The sequence below is a fragment of the Rhinopithecus roxellana genome, chromosome 8, assembly GCF_007565055.1.
Source record: "Rhinopithecus roxellana isolate Shanxi Qingling chromosome 8, ASM756505v1, whole genome shotgun sequence".
Classification (NCBI taxonomy): domain Eukaryota; kingdom Metazoa; phylum Chordata; class Mammalia; order Primates; family Cercopithecidae; genus Rhinopithecus; species Rhinopithecus roxellana.
This window is the reverse complement of record NC_044556.1, coordinates 59,276,319-59,293,749: the sequence shown is the minus strand read 5'-3', so window position 1 is coordinate 59,293,749 and position 17,431 is coordinate 59,276,319.

Sequence of the window (17,431 nt, the reverse complement as noted above, 5' to 3'; positions counted from 1 at the left end):
AGGAGAAGGGAATGAGATCACTTTCCCATGGCTGTTATATGCTCTCTGATATAAAGCTTCCCCCAGTAACTCCCTTGGACAGTTTTCTAGCAGACTGGCTCCAGTGAGACATCTCCAGTGAAAAGGTTTTCCCGGCACCCTAACGGGTAGATTTACAAGTTCTGCTGGTACAGCAACACAGTGACTTCTCTGCCATTCAGCGAACCAGAGCCAAGCCCACCAGCTGCCCTAGAGGGTGGAGCTCTTCCTTGGATGCTCTATCTCAGCCCTGGGGGTAGTATCTGCTTATTTTATTTGTATTCTTGCATTCTTTAGAGTTCCCTGTACTTCTTCCTGGACAATCCCTTGTTATGCCAATCTTGTGTTACAGTTATTAATTCTTTATATGAAACTGTCCCTGTTCAAATTACTGTGTGTTTTTGTATCCTGATTGGACCCTGACTGAAACATTCTGGCTTCTATGAATCATTGCAAAATAACTTATATTGGAGGGATTAGGGCTTTCATAATTTTTTCCCTATAAAATAAAGCAGCATGTAATCTGTAAATTTTTTTCTCTCTCCAATGCTGCTATTAAAAATGCTACTCTTGATGATAGATTTGATTTATTGCATATATTACCACAGAGCTATTCAAAAAGTTCCTTCAAACCCATAGCTTTCACTAAACATAACACCAAAGCCAAAATTACTTCACTATACAAGCCTTTATGGAGAGCATTATATCAAGGAGCATATAACAGTTTTGGGAAAGTGATCTCATTCCCTTCTCATTTCTCCTTCTAAACACTCTCATCTCATGAGACAAACTCTAGAAGGACTTTTCATTGCCCTGTTCCATCTTCTGCCTCTGAGGGGATGTCATCCTGGTTTTTTTTTTAATTTGAGCAACTCTAAGGTGAAGTAAAATTGTCTAAATTCAACCTCTCAAAGCCCAAACATGACAAAGAGATTAAACATTTGAAAAAAATGTTAAATTTCCTTGACATTAGTAATGGAAGTTTGAAGAGGTGGGAATGGCAGGAATGACATGGTCACATTCCCCCAAAACATCCTGTTGGTGAGACTACAAGATCTCATGTCTTACAAACTTATAAGATTGATATGTAGTTATTATTCCCAGAAGGGAGAAATAGATGACCTCTTCCAGACCTTGGGTTCATTTGAAATCTTCTTAAATGGTTTTATATATTGTTTATTTATATACTGCTACATGAACAGATAGTTTGTTTGAGCAGATATCCATTTGACTGTATAAAACCTCTTTTCAATAACTTCTTTATGGAGAGAACTTAATGCTCACTTTGGAGTGTGTTCTATAATTTACTACTCTAAACAGAGTATTCTCTTTTACATGGTAATCTTATACTCACTTTATTCAAGAAATTAGAGAGTACTATGTGTTTAAATGTCTAAAATCCAAGAAATATGTTGAAACGAAGGTATACTGCCAGCAAAGAATGTGAATGGCTTGGAAGTCAACTTATTTAGTGTTAGGGAGTCCAGTACTATAGCTGGTTTCCTGTCTCTCAATTAGACAGATGCTGGCTTAAACTGATAATATTTCTGGTACATAACCATTATTTGGCTTTGTCGATAATAATTATTACAGACTTTTTGTTATCATACCTCAAGGCAAGCATGATATTAGTTATCTATTGCTGTGTAACAAATTACCACAAATTAAGGGACTTAAAACAACATCCCTGTATTAGCTCATAGTTCTGTAAGATAGAAAGTATGGTGTCTGGGTTCTCTTTTCAGGGAATCAAAATGCTGAAATCAAAGCGTTGCCTAGAATGAGTTTTCTTCCAGTGTACCTGGAGAATAATCCACTTTTAAGCCCATTTTTAATTTTTGTTGCTGGCAGAATTTAGTTCCTTGCAGTTATAGAACTAGAGCTCTCATTGTTTTGCTGGCTGTCAGTGGCTCTCAGTTCCTAGATGCCATCCACATTCCCTGTCATATGGTTCCCTCCATCTTCAAGCCAGTAAGAGCACATTCAAGTCTTCTCAGGCTTCGGACTGCCGATTCAGCTCTGTGACCAGCCAGAGAAAAGCTTTGTTTTAAAAGGCTTATTATATTAGGTCAGGCTCACCTGGATAATCTTCCTACCTGTGCCATATACAACATAGCCTCATCATAGGAGTAAATCTGCACTAATTTTCTCTGCTGGGGAGTATGGAGGGTGTGAACAGTGGGGACCAGGAAATTGAGGGGGCTATCTTAGAATTCTGCCCACCAAACACCTTGGCCAGAAAACAAAGTTCATGATTCAGAGTAGCTTCTGTGTGGACTGAGGCTCAAAAAAGACAGAAGTGAAGAGATTTGAACATCTGGATTAAAAATAAATAAGAGCATAGATGTAGTAGATTAGGATTGTTCACCAAATGCTAGAATAATTGAACCAGAAGGCATATTATGAAACTGAAAGCAAGAAAACTCAGTATAGACTAAATGTATGCAAGGACTAGAAAAATTGAAAATTCATTAAAGCGAAAGGTAATAGATGTTGGACATAGTAGGTTTTGTTAAAGTATATCAATATTTGAGCTCCTATAATATGTCAGAAGTAAAAATCAACAGAAGATGAGATAATAATAACAGCATTTGCTGAGTACTTACTATCTGCTAAAGCAGCAAGACACTTCATTATGAGTGATTTACATGCATTTTGTCATTCAATATTCAAATATATCTAGGGACTATTAAAATTATTTTGTATTTTTAAAAGTAGGGCAGAGAGAGAATAAGTAACTTGCACAAGATCACCTTTTAAGTGGCAGAGTCAGGACTGAACCTCAGAAATTAGGCTCTAGTGCCTAGTATATGTTTCTGTTTCCTGTAAGAAGGAGAAGAAAAAGAGAAATGAAATATTCAGGGAGGAAAGGTAAAGGGATGTCCAAGGGTAAAAGCAAAGCCTCCTTGGCTCCTACCATTCATAGCAAGAGTACTAAGGGGTGATGACTAAGAGCCCTCTCTTCTGGAAAGTGCCTGATTAGGCATCATAAGCTTTTGCCTCTGTGCCTCCATGTTCTAGCAAACGTACTCTACGATTGACCTTCTTTCGATACATTAAGACATTAAGTCTCATTACAGGGCGGACTTACTGGCCTAGGAACCCCCCCACCTCCTCTGTATTCATTTGCTCACTTATTCATTCAACAAAGTTATATGAGTGCCTACCATGTGTTAGATATTGTTTGAGATGAAGAGACATCATTAATGATGAAACAGAAAACTTCTGGTTCTTAGGAAGTACTTATTCTGGGAAGAAGACATTCGATAAACAAATGAACATCCAGTTATAACAAGAACTATGAAGAAAGTAAAACAGGGTTGAAGTGATAAGTGAATGGAGGGGTAGAGACAGTAGGTTTGGTTACCAGAGAAGGTCTTGCTAATAAAATAATATTTAAATTGTGACTTGAATGACCAAGGTAGAGCCAGCCAGTAGCTTTGTAGATTTCTGATCCGCTCTGTGTTGGTTTTACAGCTTGAGGTAAGGAGATATTATATTTCCCTTCTAATTCTTGTGGGAAGCACCTCCCTAAATTCCTTAGGTTCTTGCAATAATAAGAACATTGTTAGATTTGTTTCTCAAAAACATCATTAAAGTGAATGTTGGATGACAGAATTTAAGGGAAGTTAGGGATTTCAGTGGTGGCCCAAGATTCTGAAAGTAAAAAATGCTTCTGGATTTATCCACAATTTTTGAAATCTATGTAATATATCATTTTAAAATATTTATCTGTAGTCAGTTTTAGATTTCTGAGGATAAATGCAAATCATGAACAGACAATGGTCACTTGGTCATTCACTGTAACATATACTCCCATTTCACATTTTTTTACTCAGGAGTATTGAGAATAAATGTGTTGTTTATTTTCAGAGTGAACTTACCATTTCAGTTCATCCATATTGTTGCCTTTAATTAGATTTTCTAATCAATCATCTCTGTGTATTGCTCCGTGTTCAGAAGTCCATATTAATAAAACGTCTGTTTCCTTTTAAGAATTTGGTGAAAAGTTTAATTTCAGGAAGTTAATCCATCTGGCCTTGCCACTGCAGAACCACAGAAGGATAAGCTGGTGGTAAAGAACACACTATCTTTTGTGAGAACTAGTTGATCTCTGCATGATGAGCATGAAGTCGAACAAATGATAGAAGAGCCAAGATGTAAAAAGAAAGTAAAGAGTTTATTGGGTCTTCTATTTCATTCATGAGCACAATTTTCATCAAATAAATCAACACCACAACTAATGAGCAAAAGGTTTACATTGTTCAGCTAATCACTTGGAAGAAATTACTTCCCACATGTTTGCCCTTTCCTTCTTTCTCTTTGGTGGCAACAAATTATTTAAAAGAATTATATCATTTCTAATGAAACATATGCTTCTTTGAATCAATCAGGCAATATACAGTGCGACTTGAATCAAATGTCTAGGCTGGTTAGCTCAGTTGATCATGATATTATATCAATGATCCAATGTGATACGTTTTACTTTTATACAGTCGAGTTAGTGTTACACAGAGACAGACTTCATTCCATAACCGGAATGCCACCTTCATCCTTAGCTAAGTAGCTGAAAGATGCCATCAGGGGATAAAGGATGACACACAGCCCATCACATTTATTCAACAAAAGTACTTCAAAGTTCATGCCCTAGTGACAGTGACCTGGTTGAATTGTAACCATGCAGAGCAGCACATTTATAAATATGAGAGAGAATGATTTGTTTACTGGATGAAACCGGGAGCAACTGGAAGAATCAGTGATAAGGAAAAACAGTTCAATTGTACTTTTTCTCACTAATTATTTGACTTTATCTGCCTAGGCAGCATTTGAAGCTGATGACCATTTGAAATCTCTTTTCCCTAGGCTTTTGTGACAGTTAAAAAGATTTCTACTATAACTCAATTTCTTTTCTCCTCTGGATCCTCTTCTCCTATGCTCAATTCTCAGGCTCTCTATTCACGTTTAACCACTTCAGTGAACTAATCCCGTCATTGATTCAAACATAACTTATAATCAGACTCATGCCTAACTTTGTATTTTTGGTCCTGACTTTTATAAGAACTACACCTTCATAAATTCACATTCTGCAAGACATTCTCATGTAAATACCACACAGTACCTTCAAAGTAAATATATTTCAGACTGAATCATCTTCCTTCCTAAACCAGGCCCTAGTCCAAGATTCACATGGTACCAATATTCTCTAAGTCAACAAGACTCTTCATCAGTTGTTCTTACCCATTTCACCCCAAGGATTTGTTTTTCCCACCCAACCACCTCCCTGCAGTTCATTTTAAAAATATATTTTCACCAAAAAACCCATTTAAGTAGTCATTTTTCCATTTTTATTAAGCAAAGGAATTTGGGTCATCATTCAGGAGTCCTAAGCACACAAACTGCTATCATAGTGAATTCCAGCCATAAGCAGAGATACATATTATTTTATTTTATTTTAAGTCCCAGGTACAAATGCAGGATGTGCAGGTTTGTTACACAGACAAACGTGTGCCATGGTGATTTGCTGCACATGTCAACCTATCATCACCTAGGTATTAAGCCCAGCATACATTAACTATTTTTCCTAGTAAGCAGAGATATTTGATGTTTATTTAGTCTGTGTCACCAGTATATATAGAGTATATAGGTCAAGTGGGGAGAAATTAAGTGCTCTGTTACTATTTGAAAGCAACCTATTAACAAAATAATCAAACCCAAGAAGTTTTATACTAATTCATCTCAGATAGTCACCATATTTGCATGCCTATCTTTTTCACAAAAAACTTACACCCAAAGAAAGAGCTACAACATTGTATTAATGATTATTCATCCATAAGTTTCAAAGGTTTCCTGGTGCTGACAGATGGAGAAATACATACTTTGGGTGGCCTCTCTGAGGTTTGGCAGTAGATGTGTATGATCTCATACTACAAAGACAGAACATTCCCCGGTCCCCTTGGCAGAAGATGATGATGAGTGTAAAAGGAGGTTAAACTTCTAAGCAATATTTTTTTTTTCTAAAAACCTTCTATAAGTACTTTATAAGAAAATAGCACTCCTAAATGAAACCTGTCATGAACTTGTGGTATATGTGACTGTCAAATAGGAATATTCTAGAGTTTAGACGTTTGACACAAGTCGTGAAATACATGGACTTGAATAAAAATGAATAAAAGCTAATTGATAATTTCTTAAACTAAACCAAACCCAAATTCTGGCATAATTTTTCCAGATAGCACTCATTCACTTTTATTGCTTTGTTCTCTTAATAATCTAGCACTGAGGATCTTGTCAAAATATGGGTAACGATATGCTCAAAAATAGTCCCTTTTAATGGAACCTGTATGAAGGACACAGTTGACATCCTATATAATTCCTTAGTTGAATTTAGAATAGAGGAAACTCTGACATCAACCTTGGACCAGTACCCAAACTAGAGTGTGTTCAAATTATTAAAGAGCTTTAAGCTATTCCCTATCTCTGTCTTCACTGAATTTTATTATATTGAAACCAAAAATACCAAGGTTAGAAAATAGGTTTCAGCTTGCATCTCAATTCAAATGGAACAGTGGCTGCCTGGAGAACCATGTAGAGAAGGATTCTAAGATCAAGTCAGTAGAAATGAGGCTTGTGATGAACAATGCCATGGAAATTTAGTGGTAGAAACATCTAGAGGACAAAGTTGTGGAACCTAAAGATGTTTACCACAGATAAATCTCAGGTATCTTTTCTAAATGCTTGACAGACAGCCATATGAAAAAGGGAATCAACTTGTTCTGAATCACCAAATTAGGACCAGTAAATGAAATCACAAACTCCATAAAACTTTTAAATAATTAGAAATGCTCTAAATGGAACATACACTCTTGAGAGGTAAAGTAACTTCCAAGAATTAGAAGTACTCAAGCAGGAGCAGTGAATATTTTAGAAAGGATTCCATCAGGAGTGGGGAGATAGAATAAATGATTTCTCAGGTATTTTGTCATATGCCGCCAAGCCTCCAACAATAAAAAACATCACCTTCTGTATAGTAGGGTCATTTGTCTTGTAATAAAAACAAACATACAAAAGTACTGAACTATTTCAGATCAAGTAATATCTTTAGTACTTCCAGTGAAATTCTATCCCAATATGAGGCAATATCTACATTCTGCCACATATTTTAAGAAATGTTTTTTATTAAATTAAAAAAATACACTTGAAGTTGAATGCCTTTTAAAATCTCAAAATTCGATTCTAATGTGGGAACATGGATATACTTGAACTAACGGTCCTTGCCAAAATGAAACTTATCACTAGTATTTGTGCCATAGATTTGAAACCAATTGGTTGCCCTGGAAGATTAGGTATATGATCCGTTATTGTCCTATCAGCAATCAGCACCTTTGCCACAAAGTAAAAGACATGGGGAGAAAATCACACAAGACAGAGATGAAAGCTGTGTAGTCAGAAGAAAAAAGCCTTCTTGATTATGCTGTGGACTTTCTGAAGTCTTTAATTCTCCCTGTAGCCCATCTTCACACTGGCATGTGGGACGTGCTGTAGATGGATGGTGATGCTCATCAGGAGAAGCACAGACATATATCTTGTGGGTTGATTTTTTTATTTGCCAGCTCAAGAGGAGCAAGGAGATTTATTTGGAAGGATGGTAATGAAGGTGGGGAGGCACTAGACTGTAGTTTCTGTTCCCAATATGTTATTCTCACTTTTTTCTCTTCTTGATGCTGAATTGCTCTCTTTATTTCTACTTATTTTATCTTAAAGGGGAGAATATTTTGGTATAATAAGTCCATGGCTTAAGAGAGTATAGTAGTTAAGTTGTGGGCACACAGAATTTCTCTGTGTACTATTTTCTGGGTTATTTCAAGGGTTTTAATTACACTTTACATTTATAGTATGTGTGCATACACACACATTTACTTACACAAAATCACATACTATTTGAAATAACTGTTGCTTTCATCCCAAAGTAATATTTAGTGTTCCCTTTCTTGCTCTCCTTCTTTACTCAGCCTTATAAGAATCAAATGAATGTAATGCTGTGAATTGCATATACTACAACAGTAACAACAAAAAAAATCACCTTCTTCATAACAATGGCGCTAAAAAATGTGTTGACATCGCTGGACCTTAAAAAGCACAGCAAAATGGATCACCATCACCATCCTGATCCTAGCCAAAGATGAAATTATTCACTAAAAAGAAAGAGTAAATTGGCATACTCCTGTTTTCCAGAATGCCATCTCATGCCAAGGACACAGCACAGCCCTTGGAGTCATATTAACAATAATCAGATCAGAAGCGATATTCTGCTGCAACAACCAAGGGCCTACCTGAGCTCAAGGCTTGTGCTAGACCTTGTCCAATCTTCTGAGCCCAGTTTTACTATTTACCTTTTGGCATCGGTGGAGTTACTTATCCTGCCTCAATTTCCTCATCTGAGGAAAGTATGGGTGTTCTCTCCAGGGTTTTGGGTTTTGTTTGTCCCACTCCTCTTACACTTCTGATTTCATCACTTTATAAATGAAGTAAATCATGCCTTGTACACAAAGGTGCATAATTCATGAAAAATACAACTCGTATTCTCAAAAATGGCACATAAATGTATCCAGAAACTTGATCAAGAAATAGAGCCCTGCACACCCCCTGCCCTAGGAGATCTTTTGTTTTCTTGTAGTCACTATGGCCTCAACCCACATTGCCAAAGATTAGCTGTCCCTATTTTTAACTTTAAATAAACGGAATCGTTGTTCACATGTGTGTTTTGCATCCAGTAGCTTTTACTCGACATTATATTTATGAGACTCTTCCATGTTATCGAGTGTTCTGTGATGTAGTTACCTATTATCTGTTGTTGCATTTTACTTTATGATTCTACCTCCTACATAAGCCCTTGAACTCCAATTGATGTCTCTGTAGCCCCATAAGACTACAGAAGATTGGCTCTGCTTTTCAGCCTCTTAGCTGTCACCTGGATTCTTGGTTTCTTAATTCTGCAGTGTTTCAAAACACAGAAATGCCTCAAGAGGAAGAGCAGTGGAGCCTGATAGGCATTTGTGACTTCTTTTTAGTTTCTTGGGCCTCAAGGTGTGACAGCATTGTCAGCTCTTCTGATGTATTTTAACAGGTGGTCTTATATGGTTTTTCTGGTTGTTTTTGGTAGGAAGATCATTTCAGTAAAATCTATTCCTTTGTAGCAGGAAACAGAAGAGAGGGAAAAATCCACTCATGATAGTTATCTGTTTGGACCTTCAGGTATCACTTTCATTGCCATGTCCTGATATTTCTGACCAAAGTCTCTCTGAACTACTTAGAAGCAAACAAATCCTCACTGATTTTCTTCTTTCTCTTAAGTAGATCTTTAGGTCTTTAAATATTCATGCTATTAACATGCATGAGAATATATCCTAAAGATAGAAGGGCCCCAACTAGGCCTCCTTACTCTCTAATCTCTATTACGGCCTAATACTGTGTAGGAGAAGTGTGGTCTTAGCCGTATGATAGAAGGATAATATTTTGAAACAAAAGTGTTATCTCTGGAAGAGTTGTTTTCTCTGTGGATGTATTATGTTTGTGTCTCTACAATGGTAAAAATAAAAATGGAAACACTTTTAGTATTATAAATATTTCAAAATATTTGCATATTTCGAGGCCATTGAGTAAATGAGTAAATGAAAAACTAAGTTTGTAAAGCTGATTTACTTTGATATCAACTATTTGTTCTAGCTTAATTCCCCTGAAACTTACTTCAAGTCAAACTACTTTAATCTAATTTTTTGCTAAGTGTCCAATTAAGACTTTAAAAAATTCCCTTATGCTCACATCTTGATCATTTTTATTTCTGTGCTTTTGCTTATGTAACTTTTTTGTCGGATAACCTCTCTCACTCATATTTTCAATTCAATAAACTCAAGATCCTAACTACTATTAAGCACTCAACGCTTGCCTCCTCTAAGAAATTTGCCTTAACTATTTCTATCTGTCTCCCATCCTATTTACTGAACTTTTAGGTAGACAGCAAGCTTAAACACACACACACACACACACACACAAACACACACACACACAAACACACACACACATTAAGTAACCATTTTTTCACTTTTAATTACTCTTCAGATTCTAGTGATTTCATCTTCTATTTACTAAAAAAATTATCTGATCATATTACTTTTAATACAGTGATGTTCACATATGAAAGATTCTGTGTTGAATCCTTGTTGAGAAGTTAATGAGCAAATTACCCAGGCTTCAAAAATGACAAAATGATTTTGTGTGTGTTCCCTTCTCCTGTTCAGTGATGTAAATAGTTTACAATAGTGAATAAGAATAAAGAACTAGTCTTTTTGTTTTTGTTTTTAACTTAGTTTTCAGGTTTCCTTTATTCAAATGGATCATTTCCACATTGAGAGAGGTATAAAAACTAATTTCTCTTAGGTAGTTTGGAACGAAATATAAACGCCTTGAAAATACATTAAACAGCACAGACTAATTTCAAGCTGGAATATAGGCTAACTATGGAACAACTCAAGCCTAGTAAATAATCATTATTTGATTTCATAGCCATTAGGCTTCACTTGCAATTTGTATGGTCTTATAATCCCCCCTACAAAGCAGCAAATTAACTTTTCAACTTAACAGGAAACACACACTCTACATTTCCCCTTTACCTGCTTAAGTGATTTATTCTGACCAGTATGTACAGTTTTGTCGTTTCTTAATATAAGGATTCTTTAATGAACAGACATGTCACTTTGTGGCAAGGATTGCTTAAAGTCACAGTGTGCTAATGAACTGCCTCACTGCATCACATGATTAGGACTATGAAGTTGAGAACTATAAACTCAACTCAATGTACTGGTAAGTGACTGTACCTGCCAGTACCAGCAGCAAGGTGATTCCCGCATTAATGAGTTGAAATATTTAGAAATGGAAGAGTGCTTAGCAGTCCCCTACTGTGCCCTGTGAGGGAGCCTGTTGGGGACACTGAGCCTCAAAAGGAGCAGGCAAAGTCCAAGCCCCAGATCAAGTTGAATTTCACTCCATTCCCACAGGAAAAAGCTTTGAATTACAAAATGAGAGTCATGAACATGTATGTGCTTGTCATGGTGCACTCTTCACTCTTTCTAGGACACACTAAATAACTATTCCTATGTCAGTCCAAATTAACACCATTACTCTCATTTGAAATTTTTCATTGGCAGTAGTAAACACTGCAAGGTAGCTGAAGATGTAACACAAAAGATGTGATGAGTTGTGGTTTTAAATAAGCTCAGAGACACTAGCTAAGTACAATTTAATTTAATCCATGGAAAATAGAACAACCTAAACAGCATTCCCCAGTGACTTGTTCAGTCATTCACTCAATTTTCAATAAAAATTTATCCTAATGCTTTGCACATTGGTTTATTAAAATCTGTAACTTGGAAAAAGTGAATTCTGATCCAGCAATACTGCCCCTTCCCAGGCATCATCATTACCTCAAATAGGTTCATATAATTTAGTAAATTATTGTTCCTAAAACGGAAGTGAAAATAAAATGGAAGAGAAAATCAGAGCAAAGTTAAAAGAAAAGCTGAGGTCAAAAAAATAATAAATTAAAGATAAATTTAGCACAGAAAATGGATACCGTGCGGCTGTAACAGGTAGGCCATAAATGTGAAAAAGTGGAGCAAAAATGGGGATAAAATAACAGGATTCATAATGTCCCCAGATGAGAATACAATCTTGAGTTGACGACCACAACAATACATTGCATAAATAACCAATTATACTAAAGTTTACAGATATGAAAGATTATTTATTTCCCAAAAGGAACACTTTACCTAAGCAGCAATCATAGATTGATCTCAGGATCAACCCACTTAGTGTATATCACAATCTAGATCTATATCATGTATAACTATAAATTAATGAGACTAGTTAAAAATAACAGGCCACGATGCATGCATTCAAATGACAAATGGTGTTTTATGAGAATGACTTTGCTTATCTGCTAGTTTATAGCTTCTATTAAAAGATTTTTTGAACTTCTTTATTTATCATTAACACATTCAATGGATTTCACTTTATGCCAGGTACTCTGTTAGATGTTGGGTACAGGGCATTTACCAAGAGAGACAGTATTTGCCCTCAAAGAAATTAGAAAGCGGTGGAGAAGAAAGCTATTACCTGATTAACTACAGCAAAGCTGATGTGACTTTTGATTTCAGAAGAACTGAAGCATCTAATTCTGAAGGCTCTTAAGGTATATGCCTTTAAACATCCACAGTGTACTCTTAGTGTTTTTGGTGGTCAGTAGTCATTCAGAATCAAGTTTGGAGAATAACATCAAGGAATTACCAGTTTTGGTCAAACATAAGGTCTCATTAATTTTCTTAAGTGGCTCATATTGAGAATATAGAAAAGAAGTATATAAGTTGATGTAGTCTAGTAGTTTTCCAGGAGAAAGAGACAAACTACTTTCCCCAGTTATATTTTCTAAGAAGATTTCATCTTGATCTTCTCTCACCTTAATGCAAAGGCAGTTTTTACTTATCTGGACACCTCTGTAGTTATCATAAACTTATGTGTGTCTGGGGGGAGCGGCAGATGGTGGTTAAGGACAATGATATTACTTACATACACTAGCAATAAAGAGCCTTAAGCATTCAAAAACTTGAGTCTCATGAGAAGATCAAAGTCATATTCTGAACAACAAAATGCTTAGAAGTTTTTACCTGAGTACCGCCTTCTCTGGAAGTACAGAGAAGGTCAGGGTCTACAAAATCAATGAAGGCCATTCATACCTGGTTCAATTAGGGGACATGGTTGCCATTTATACAAACCTATGGGAGGAAATGCCTTCACAATCCAATGAAGATGGCCAATTACTTATTTTGTTCTAAGTTTAGAAACAACCAAAACCTTACAAAAGTACACAAAAGTGTATAATAAATCTTCAAATAGCCAATCATCGGCTTTAACAATATCCAAGTCTTGGTTAATCTTCCTTCATATCTACAGATGGTCCTCTATTTATGGCGGCTTGACTTACGATTTTTTTTACTTTGTGATAGTGCAAAAGCAATACGCTGTAAACCAAAAATACAATTTTAAGACCCCCCTCCCCCCACCAAACATCTGAATGAGGCCCTCCTCTTGGCCAAGGGTATTCCAAAGTTAACCTGAAAAACTAGTTCAGGCCACGATGGGATGTGGGGGTGGGGGCAGGGCATAGGGAATTGGACGTGCTTCATTATACCCTCCTCCCTTTGGAATTCAGGCACCACTGACCAGCATTAACATTAAAATAGAGATCTTAAGATTTTTCATAGCAATAAGATACCAAGTTTCAGCCTGAATATAGTATAGCATCACATGACAAATATCAGGCCTTGAAAGAAATTGAGGTGTTTTACTCTAAAATATATTTTTTGACATATTTTGAAATGGCCCTGCAAGGCTATCTCTTATGGGGAAAATCTACATTCTCTAGAGAATCTTTTTTCAGGTATTTTCACTGATCCAGGAGATAATTTACTGAGAGTCTGACACTTTTTTAAGTCAGGTAAGAAACATTTACAATCTATGCTCTCTGAAGTCTGCCACATGGAGGCTTCATCTGCATAATGAGAACCTTTGTCCCCTTATTTAACCCAGATACTGCCTTTAGATAAATTCTTTGAACCAATTGCCAACTGGAAGGTCTTTGACTCCAGCTATGACCTGGAAGCATCCCCCACATCCTCCCACCCCTACCCTCTTGTTTCAAGTTTGAATCATCCTGCCTTTCCAGACTAAACCAATGTACATTTTACATGTATTTATGGATGTCTTACGTCTCCTTAAAATGTATAAAACCAAGTTGTATAGCTTGACCACCTTGGTCACATGCTGTCAGGACCTGTACTGACAGGGGCAGTGTCAAGGGCATGTCCTTAACCTTGGCCAAATAAACTTCTAAACTAATTGAGACTTGTCTTAGGGCTGGGTTCAGTGGCTTACGCCTGTAATCCTAGTACTTTGGGAGGCCGAGGCAGGCAGATCGCTTGAGTTCAGGCATTCAAGACCAGCCTGGACAACATGGTAAAACCCCGTGTCTATCAGAAGTACAAAAAATTTAGCCAGGCATGGTGGTCCATGCCTGTGGTCCCAGCTACTCGGGGGACTGAGGTGGGAGGACTGCTTGAGCCTGGGAGGTGGAAGTTGCAATGAACTGAGTTCACACCACTGCACTCCAACCTGGGTGACAGAATGAGACTGTCTCATAAATGTTTTGTTTTTTTTTAAAAAAGAGACTTGTCTCAGATACTTTTTGGTTTACAATGCATTCAGCAGAAACCATACTTTGAGTATGCATACAACTATTTGATTTTTCACTTTCAGTATAATATTCAATAAATTACATGGGTTGTTCAATATTATAAAATAGGATTTGTGTTAGATGATTTTGCTCGACTATAGGCTAATGTATGTGTTCTGAGCATATTTAAGGTAGGTGAGGCTAAGCTAAGCTGTCTGGTAAGTTAGCTGTATTAAGTGCTTTTAACTTACAATATTTTCAACTTAGGATATTTTCAATTTACAATGGAGTTATTGGGACATAACCACATTATAAGAGGGGAAGTATACGCATTTCCACTCACTTCTTTGACTTTCAAATTAAATCCCAGCCATCATATCAATGCATCTGTAAATATTTCAACATTTATCTCTATAACTTTGTAAACCAAAACAATACCATATGATACCCAAAAAAAGATAATCTTTTATACCACCAGTAACCAATCAGTGTTCAAACTTCCAATTGTTTCAAAAGATCTTTTATTTTACAATTTGTTTATTTAAATCAGGAGCTCAAAACTGTACATACACAGTGATTGATAAATAATGTCTTTTTAATAGGTTCCTTTTTTTCCCCTCAGTTTTGTAATTTATTTGTTGAAGAAACAGATCATTTGGCCTATAACACTTCCCAGAGTCTGGATCTCACTGGCCAGCAATTTTAAATTAAAGCTTTTACGATCAATAAATCACATTTCCTGTCCCTGTGTGCTATTGTTGGATCTAACCCCAAAATCATGTGCAATAAGTTTAGTGTTATTCTCTTCAGATACAAGAAACAAAGTTTCCCTCAGGCTACCTCTAGCAGGAAGTTTTATTGTAAGGATAGACAAGGGATGGGATTAAAGGATAAAGGAACCTCAAATGTTGAGTTAACTTCCAAGGATTCCAGGAAAAATCTAAGCATCGCATAAAAAACAGAAACCTCACAAAAGCCCAGCTTTTTGGAAACCAACTGTAGTTCAGAGCCATGCAGGATCTGACACAGCCCTGGCATCCAGATGATCTCTTTGCTCCCTTGGCAGCAGAGACTTGCAAATGTCTTCTCCATTTGAGAGTGCCTGTGTTTCTGCTCCCACACCCACTAGTCTGTGTCTGTTGTGTCTGTGTGTCTCAAGTTCAACAGTCTGAGGGGTTTCTAATTGGTCTAATCAGTCATTATTTCTCAGGGCAGAGCTTTTATGCTCAACTAGTTCACACAATTTATACTTCAAACCATTCATCATCCAACTTACATGTTAGTCACCCTTAATTTGGGTACCCAACACTGGTCTCATCATTTGTGACCCAGGTGATGAGGTCAGAATATGGGTACTTCAGGGGAACCATTTATGGCACTGTTGGTCACCAAGGGCTGTGATTGTCACAGACATTCTCAGAGGTAAAAGACTCAAGTTTAAGTATTTGTTTGAAAATATATGTCTAAGAGATTTCGAATACATACACACAATAATTAATTCATGACTAGAGCTACAAAATTTTATAGTTTATTGAATTATAGCAAGTATATGTGTTTCATCTGTGTTTTCCTTTCAGAACTGTTAAGTTTTAAAATGCAGATGGCTTCAGTTTCTTCTTCTGACAGGTAAGAGAGAGAAAAATAGAGAGATTAAGAGATTCAAGGTCATTCATCAGCCGTGGAAGAATCCAGGATTCCAGTCAGTGGGGTCTTCTATTCACACTCACTTCATACCTTAATCTCAGTTTTACACTTCATCTTCTGTTTTCTGAAAACAAAACAGTAAAATGAAAGAAGAAAAAAAAAAAAAGAACTTCAGAAACACGAGTTCTTAAATTCTCTATTTAAGTCTTCTTCTCTTAGCTTTAGTTCAGTTAATGTCAGAAGGTCATGGCCCCGGACTTGACTCATTTTTAGCCCTGTTCTCTGCTCTCCATCTACACCACTGCAGATCTTCTTGAACAATCATGATCAAGTCTGGGTAACATAGCGAGATCCCAGTTTTACAAAACATTAAAAAATTAGCTGGGCATGGGGGCATGTACCTGTAATCCTAGCTACTCAAGAGGCTGAGGCAGGAGGATCACTTGAGCCCAGGAGTTCGAGGTTGCAGTGAGCCATGATCACGCCACTGCATTCCACCCTGGGCAACAGAGTGAGGTCCTGTCTCTGAAAAAAACAAAAACAAACAAACCAAAAACCATAAACAAAAAAGCCAATCTTGATTATGTATGTCACTAGACAGACACATGGCATATCTGACAAATCTGCCTCCATTATGGAAAACCACAGCAAAACATCTTCATACAGGTAGGTGGGGTGGTTATAACACTCTGAATCAAAGACAATTTAACCAAGAGAAGGACACTGAAGATACCTTTATTCTTTTCTCTTTGCTAATTCACTATGCCAAAACTTAAAAGGGTTATAAGTTCACATGATGCCAAACTGAATGACAAAATTTAATAATTTTTCTTATTAAACTAAAATTTTAACTCCTAACAGGCACACATATAGCTTATATGCTTAATTATTACTCTCCCCTCATAGAACTTTTTTTCCTTACACAGTTGCTAAGATCTTATTCCCTCTGGAAAAAAAGACCATGGCATTTAACCCCTTTCCCAATCCAGGTGCTAACTATACTTATTTTTCATTTTATTTATTTATTTGTTTTAGCTGAGTTGTTCATATGCCAAATTCCTACGGAAAAGGAGAAAAAGCACATTGTTTTTCAAACCTAATAAATAATTTAATTAAAACTCATCTCATCGGGCCTCAAAATTGAACAACTTTTTAGCAGAAAGACAGCCTGGACCAAAGCCCATTTTGCAAAGACGAACTGGAGGAAGTTGAGCAGCCTGTAATGCAGGAAAACTCACGTTGATGCCAGACGGAATCGGGTACATTATCCAATTCATAAAATTCCAACCAATGATTTTTACCTTATCTTGCTAATTTTTCTCCACAACAATGTTTAAAGAGACTCTGCCTGGAAAAATAAATGGAGCTAAAAGGATGGCAAAGCACTCTTGACAGCACACGGCACATTCTGCTTTAGACCAAACTGCTTTTGGGAAACTACTGAAAGTTACAAATAGTGACCATTTAAAAAGACAAATTAAAGACACT